The 8,422-nt window shown below is 39.4% G+C and overlaps 1 non-coding gene across 1 annotated transcript; it reads left to right on the forward strand.

The window, feature by feature from the left end:
- Positions 1-445: 445 nt before the first annotated feature.
- Positions 446-553, forward strand: LOC112781140 (small nucleolar RNA R71). Its single transcript, XR_003191934.1, has one exon. It is a non-coding gene; the product is annotated as a small nucleolar RNA R71 (small nucleolar RNA).
- Positions 554-8,422: the final 7,869 nt, after the last annotated feature.

The following is an 8,422-nucleotide window of genomic DNA, read 5'->3' on the forward strand; positions in this document are numbered from 1 at the left end:
CCATGAGAAATTTGGATGATTTCTCCATGAGGGATTATAGGTATTTTCATAGGGTTCACCCATGTAATTCACCTCTGCTATTGCAGGGTCTCAGGATCATAAGCTTCTTCTTCAGAATATGCCTCTTTAGTACTGTTGGATGCAGCTTGCAATCATTCAGACTCTGAGAAATCATATTGACTTGCTGAGTCAATATTTTATTCTGAGCCAATATGGCATTCAGAGCATCAATTTTAAGAACTCCCTTCCTCTGAGGCGTCCCATTACTCACAGGATTCCTTTCAGAAGTGTACATGAACTGGTTATTTGTAACCATGTCAATGAGTTCCTAAGCTTCTGCAGGCATTTACTTTAGGTGAATGGATCCACCTGTAGAATGGTCCAATGACATCTTTGATAACTCAGACAGACCATCATAGAATATATCCAGGATGGTCCATTCTGAAAGCATGTCAGAAGGACACTTTTTGGTCAGTTGCTTGTATCTCTCCCAAGCTTCATAGAGGGATTCACCTTCTTTCTATTTGAAGGTTTGAACATCCACTCTAAGCTTGCTAAACTTTTGAGGAGGAAAGAACTTCGTTAAGAAAGCCGTGACTAGCTTATCCCAAGAGTTCAGGTTATCTTTAGGTTGAGAGTCCAACCATATTCTAGCTCTGTCTCTTATAGCAAACGAAAAAAGCATAAGCCTGTAGACCTCGGGATCAACCCCATTGATCTTAACAGTATCACAGATTTGCAAGAATTCAGTTAAGAACTGAAAAGGATCTTCAGATGGAAGTCCATGAAATTTGCAATTCTGTTGCATCAAAGAAACTAATTGAGGCTTTAGCTCAAAATTGTTTGCTCCAATGGCAGGGATTGAGATGCTTCTTCTATGGAAGTTGGAATTTGGTGTAGTAAAGTCACCAAGTATCTTCCTTGCATTGTTATTATTTTTGGTCATGTCTCCTTCTTTTTCGAAAATTTCTGTCAGATTTTCTCCAGAGAGTTGTGCTTTAGCTTCCCTTAGCTTCCTCTTCAGAGTCCTTTCAGGTTCAGGATCAGCTTCAACAAGAATGTTCTTATCCTTGTTCCTGCTCATATGAAAAAGAAGAGAACAGAAAAGAAAATATGGAATCCTCTATGTCACAGTATAGAGATTCCTTATATGAGTATAAGAAAAAAAAAGAGAATTCGAACACAGAAAGAGGGAGAGGGTTCGAATTTTTGAGAAGAAGAGAAGTGTTAGTAGATAAATAAATAATTAGAAGAGGATGAGAGATGGAAGAATTCGAAAATTAGAAAAAGGGAAAAGAAAAACATTTTTGTTTTTATTTTATTTATTAATTAGTATTCGAAAATTAAAAAGAGAAATAAAATTAAAATTAAAATTTGAAACAGTTAGTTAATTAGAAAGAATTTTGAAAAAGGGTGAGGAATTTTCGAAAATTAGAGAGAGAAAAGTAGTTAGGTGATTTTGAAAAAGATAAGAAACAAACAAAAAGTCAATTAGTTAGTTGAAAAAGATTTGAAAATTAATTTTGAAAAGATAAGAAGTTAGAAAAGATTTTGAAATTGATTTTGAAAAAGATGTGATTGAAATTTATTTTGAAAAAGATTTGAAAAAGAAATTTAAAAAGATTGGATTTTGAAAATTAAAGTTGATTACTTGACTAACAAGAAACTAAAAAGATATGATTCTAGAGTTTAAAGATTGAACCTTTCTTACTAGGCAAGTAACAAACTAAAAATTTTTTGAATCAATCACAATTAATTGTTAGCATTAATTTCGAAAATATGAAATAGAAATAAGAAAAAGATTTTGAAAATAAATTTTGAAAATTTCGAAATTATGAAAGAAAAAATGAAAAAGATTTGATTTTTGAAAAAGATTTGAAAAAGATAGAATTTTTAAATTGAAAATTTGACTTGACTCATAAGAAACAATTAAATTTTAAAAACTTTTTGACTAAGTCAAACCAAATTTTCGAAAATTTATGAGAGAATAAGGGAAAGATATATTTTTTTATTTTTAAATTTTTAATGATGAAAGAGAAAAACAATGAAAAGACTCAAAATATGAGAATTCAAGATCAAAACACATGATGCATGCAAGAACATTTTGAATGTCAAGATGAACACCAAGAACACTTTGTATGTCAAGATGAACATCAAGAACTTATTTTTGAAAATTTTTAAGAAAAGAAAAACATGCAAGACACCAAACTTAGAAATTTTCAAACTTTAGACACTAACAAATTGAAAATGCATATGAAAAACAAGAAAAGACACAAAACATAAAAATGCAAAGATCAAACAAAGCAAATCATCAAGAACTACTTGAAGATTATGAAGAACACCATGCATAAATTTTCAAAAATTTTAATAAAATTAAAAAGATGCAATTGACACCAAACTTAAAAATTGACACAAGACTCAAACAAGAAACACAAAATTATTTTTGGTTTTATGGTTTTATAAATTTTTTTGAGATTTTTCGAAAATTATTTGGAAAAAGAAAAATAAGGATTTCAAAAATTTTTTTTATGAGAATTCCAGGAATCATGCAGTGTTAGTCTAAAGCTCCGGTCCAGGAATTAGACATGGCTCACTAGCCAGCCAAGCTTTCAGTGAAAGCTCCGATCCAAAACACTAGACATGGCCAATGGCCAGCCAAACTTCAGCAGATACAAATCAGGCATATAACAGCTGATTAGATGAGAGTCCAAGGGCTCTTGCTATGATAAGTGGAAGCCTCAGTCCAAAAATTTAGACATGGCTTGACAGCCAGCCAGGCTTCAACAAATCATGAAGAAACTCTAGAATTCATTCTTAAAAATTCTGAAGTCATAGAATAATTTATTTATTTAAATTTTTTTTTGAAAATTTTTTTTCGAAAATAACAAGAATAAAAACAAAAACTTAAAATTAAAATAAAATTACCTAATCTGAGCAACAAGATGAACCGTCAGTTGTCCAAACTCGAACAATCCCCGACAACGGCGCCAAAAACTTGGTGTACGAAATCGTGATCGTTCATTCCTTGGTAACGGTGCCAAAAATTTAATACGCACGTTCATAATCTTAGTTCTTTGTCACAACTTCGCACAACTAACCAGCAAGTGCACTGGGTCGTGACAAACCCCAATTTGACGGTTTGTTTTGCCTTGAATTTAGAACATTTTGATAACCTTTTATCACATTTAGCCTAAGAATTAGCATGGTTTTGTTATCTCTTCCATGATTGTGCTTAAGTGTAAAAACATGCTTTTTAAGCCTTATTTTGGTGAAATCTAGTTTCTGTTTGATTCCATAAGATGCCTTGATGTGTTTGCTAGTAACCGCAGGCTTAAATAGGCTAGGCATGGATCAAAGGAAGCAAGGAAGGAAGCATACAAGTGGAGAGAAGCATAAAAAGTCAAAGAAGCAAAGTCAGCCATGCACGCGCACGCGCACAAGGCGCTCGCGCGCACATTACAGAATCGACCAGGGACGCGCACGCGCACCATGCGCGCACGCGCCGATGCTGGCACATGACCTCATTAATGCAACACGTGCCTGGCGATTTGAGGGGGTTTCTGAACCCATTTTTGGCGCCAAATTGCTAAAGGAAAGGAATAAAAGGATGAAGGATTAAGGGGAAGGCATCATTATCACTTAGGATTTTTCATACTTTAGAAGTTAGTTACCAATTAGTTGAGTTGGAGCTTTGTAGTTAGTTTCTAGAGAGAAAAGCTCTCCCTTCTCTCTAGAATTAGGATTAGGAATTAGGGTTAGATTAGGATCTCATAGTTCTGGGTTTAATTCAAGTCTCCTTCTACTTCTACCTTCAATTGATGATTGCTACACTTTGGTTCTTCTCTCTATCCCTATTCTCTTGTTGTAATTTCTCTTATTTTGTTTCTAGGTTTTGTAATTGAGATACTCTTGTTCTCTCTATTTTCTTTCAATAATGCAATTTGAGGTAATTCATGATAATTGTGATTTCCTTGATTGTTGTTGTTAATTCTTTACATTCAATTGTAGTTAGAATTCATTCTTGTTGTGATTGACTATACTTTTCTCTTGTGCCCTCCAAGTGTTTGATGAAATGCTTGGTTGGATTTTAGTATAGATTTTGTTCCTCTTGGCCTAGGTAGAGTAATTAGTGACACTTGAGTTATCTAATTCCTTTGTTGATTGATAATTGGAGGGATTGCTAATTGGTTTGGAGTGCACTAAAGCTAGTCTTTCCTTGGGAGTTGGCTAGGACTTGTGGCTCAAGTCAATTCATCCACTTGACTTTCCTTTAATTAGTAAGGGTTAACTAAGTGGTAGCAATGAACAATTCTCATCACAATTGAGAAGGATAACTAGGATAGGACTTCTAATTTTCATACCTTGCCAAGAGCCTTTTATAGTTGTTAGTTTATTTTCATTGCCATTTACTTTTCATGCTTCTTATCCAAAACCCCAAAATAACTCATAACCAATAACAAGACACTTTATTGTAATTCCTAGGGAGAACGACCCGAGGTCCAATACTTCGGTTTATAAATTTTAGGGGTTTGTACTAGTGACAAACAATCTTTTGCATGAAAGGATTATTGTTTGGTTTAGAAACTATACTTGCAACGAGAATTCATTTGTGAAATTCTAAACCATCAAAAATCCAATCGTCAAAATGACGCCGTTGCCGGGGAAGATGGCAATGGTGTTATGTTATTGGTTATTGTACATATGTGAATAGTGTAAATAGTTTGTCTTTTGCTTGTTTACTAGATTTTGTTAGTTTTATTTTGTTTTTCCATAATGAATTCTCACTTTGGCTATGAGTTTGGCTCTAATTGTGTTGTAGGGAATGTGAACTTCAATGCTAACATGTACCAAGGATGGAACACTACAAGATGGGAGGAGCCTCAAGGAATTAATCACCCCTATTGGCATCAACCTCCGAACACTTATAGGTATAATTCTCATCCTAATGCATGTCAATCCAATGGCTATGGTGAATCACCTTGTGACTTCCAAGCACCGCCACCATATGCCTATGACACTCACCCTCAACATGAACCTCAACCATTCTCACAAGCCTTTCATCACCAAACACCACCCTATGATCCATATCCATCATATAACCCATCATCCACACCATATTTTTATGGCCATTATGAGCAAGAACCTTTAGAACCACCACAACCCTATCAAGATTACTACCATGAACCACCTCAACCCTCACCATCTCCATACCCTTACCAAGAAGAACCACCTTCCTACCATGAACTCTCCCTCCAAAATAATGAACTTTCCTATTCACCCCAAGCCCCAATAGACGATCCTCTCACTTTGTTACTCCAAGGACAAGAAGCCATGAAGCGGGATACACTTGAGTTTGTGACCAATTTGACCAAGGTGGTGCACACTTTAGCCCACCAATGCTTGAATACTCAAGGTACTTCCGTGACCACATGTGAAAAGTCAAAAGAAGAGCAAAGTATGAAGGTGGAATTAGAGAATTCGGTGGAGAAAGAGGAGTCAAATTTTGTATTGGAGCAACTAGAGGAACCTATAATCATTGAAGAAAAGGAAGAAGTGGTTGAAGATTTAGGAGATGTTAAAAGTCCAAGGGAATGTAGTCTCATGGAGCACTCTTCCAAGGAGCTTGATATTGAAGTTGAAGAAGGTGCGCAACCTCCAAGGCATATCATCGTTGGAGACTTGGAAGAGGCTTATCAAGAGATGGATTCAATCATGGATGAATTTCTCTCCACAATGGAATCCTCTCCCATTAGACATGGAGTTGAAAGTATAAAAGAGTGTGCACAACCTCCCATACCCTTTGTGAGCAATGAGAAAGAGAGCTACCAAGAGGAAAACGTTGGCATGGTGTATATCGAAATTGAAGAATATGAAGAGGTTGACCAAGAAATGGATTTATTCATCAATGAATTTCTATCCAAAATTGAACCACCTCCCATTAGGCAAGAAATCAAAGTTCTTGAAGACAACACCAAGCTATGTGATAAAAAGGGAAAGGTTGAAATCAAGGAAGCCCGCAAAGAGGTGGAAATACACAAAGAAGAGCACAAGGAAGTAGACCTTGCATTGTCTAAGTGTGGGGAGGTCTCCCTTCCCGAGTCACCATCCAACACAACATTCAAGTGGGTAAAATTCTTATCCATAAGCTTCACTTTCTCGCTTGAATATGGTTTGATTGAAAATGATGGTCAACTTAGAGCTCTTTGTGGAGTTAAAAGTATAAGAAAGTTGTGCAGTGGTTGGAAATATCATTCTAAGCCCATGATGGTTGTAAGCTCCACATTCAAGAACAATGGTTGGTGTAGAACCAAATTGCATGGGTCTAGGAAGCTGTTTGGAAGCTTCTTTGAGAATTCTACATGTCAACCACCCGGAAAGAAAATGTACAAAGATCGAATCAAAGACAGGTGTGAAGATAAGATATGGGATCCCGGTTCGCTATGTAAAGACCAACTATGGGGACTCATATCTTGGGTAGAACTTTGCCCAAGTTTGATGAATATGGTTGGAAATTCTGTCAACCAATTGAGGAGCAAAGATCCTTGGAGATTCAAGGATGAGTACAAACATAAGCCACCATGACAATAAGCATCTCAAAATGTCCAACTTAAGGACTTAAACTAAAAGTGCTAGGTGGGAGACACCCCACCATGGTAAACTCTTTCCATTCCCTTTTAAATTTGCCTAATAAGTGATTTGAGTTACCATTGTAGGTAGATGTTTCATACAAATTTGTTTGTACAATTTAATTGTTAGCTTAGTCACATGCATGTTGTGTTTAGTAGTAGATGAATAATATCGAAAATTGCATTTTTTGTGAATTCTATGATGGTTGAGTGAATAAGAGTTGTGAACACTAAGGGGAGCCCCAGCAAAAAAAAAAAAAAACCAAGGAGGGGCGCAGACGCGCACTACATGCGGGCGCGCCGACTGTTAGATCCTGGAAGTTTGCGCGGACGCGCACCCGCCGCGTCCGCGCCGATTTGCTGCTGCAGATGATTGGGCCAAACCACAGAGAGTTAAGCCATTTCTGGGCTAACTCTAGGCCCAGGCCCAACCCCATCTGCGCGAGCGCGCGCATCGCGCCAGCGCGCCATTTCACAAATTCGTCAATGTACGCGGACGCGCACTTGCCGCGCGTGCGTCCTTGCGCGGTGCCACCAAACTAGGCCATGGACCAGAGAGTTGGGCATGCCTCAAGCCCATTCTAAGCCTAAGGCCCAATCTCATGCACGCGTGCGCGCCTGGTACGCGCACGCGTGGATCTCCATCCCCCTCAATTCACGCGGACGCGTATATGCCGCGTGCGCGCAAACCTCGTGGCGCGACTCCCAGGCCATTCTCCAGAGAGTTAGGCCTGAGTTGGGCCAACTCTAAGCCCCTGGCCCAACTCCATGCACGCGTGCGCACATGGTACGCGCAAGCGTCCTTCCCTCTTTTTGCTCATCCCCGCTTAAGCGCGTTGTACGCGCACGCGTAGGGACCACATTCTATCAATGGGCGCGGACGCGCAAGGTGCGCGCACGCGCCAATTCAAAAATCGGGATAACCCTAGCTTGCGAGGCACACTGCGCAGTCGCGCAACCCCTCCCCCCCCAACCTCTATCTTCTTCTCCTCGCCCCATCTGTCATCACGGCAGCAGCACCGCCTCCGCCGCCGCGCCATCTTCACCGCCGGCGACTCGCCCTCCCTCACCCTCAACCCCTCTTCCCTTCTCACCACTACCCGTTCTCTCTCTCTCCCTCTCACTCCTCTCAACCACGCCGTGACCAATCCCTCCGCCGCCACCCCGTCTTCACTGCCGGCGGCGCGCTTCCCCCTCTCTGCCCCCTACACATCCTCCTTTCCTTCTCCCCTCTCACCATCACCCTTCCCCCTCCCCTCAGTTTCTCATCCCTTCGGCCGAACCACCGCGCCACCGTTCACGGCGGTGCCAGTCTGTCTCCGCTGCCCCCTGCCTTATCGTCGTTCCCCCCTTTTTTTTTCATTTTCGGTTTTGCCGGCTCCCAGGTTCCTGCTCCATTTCTGCTATCTCTGTTTCTATTTTTCCCTTCTTATTTGTTCAATTATGTTAGTTCCTAGAATTGCATGTTAATTAGCTAAATTCCAATTTTGCATGTTAGGTTAGATAGAAATAATTGCGGTTAGGTAGCTAGGACTGGATAGAGGATTCTAGGCCTGATAAGTGCTCCGTATGTGCTTACTTGCTGTTTGTCTGTTTGACTATTGTATGCTGCTTTTGGACTGCTTTTGCTGTACCACTGCTGCTGTGCTTAATTGATGCTGCTTTCTTACTGTTTGTGCCATTCTGCTATCCGGGAACGTCCAATTTTAAGCCGGAATGCTGCCCGATTTTCAAGGAAATTAGTTTCCTTTTGACCTTTATTTCAGTTTTGGGCAAATTCCCGTTTCCTTTTTGAC

This window comes from Arachis hypogaea, chromosome 19, assembly GCF_003086295.3.
Source record: "Arachis hypogaea cultivar Tifrunner chromosome 19, arahy.Tifrunner.gnm2.J5K5, whole genome shotgun sequence".
Lineage (NCBI taxonomy): Eukaryota > Viridiplantae > Streptophyta > Magnoliopsida > Fabales > Fabaceae > Arachis > Arachis hypogaea.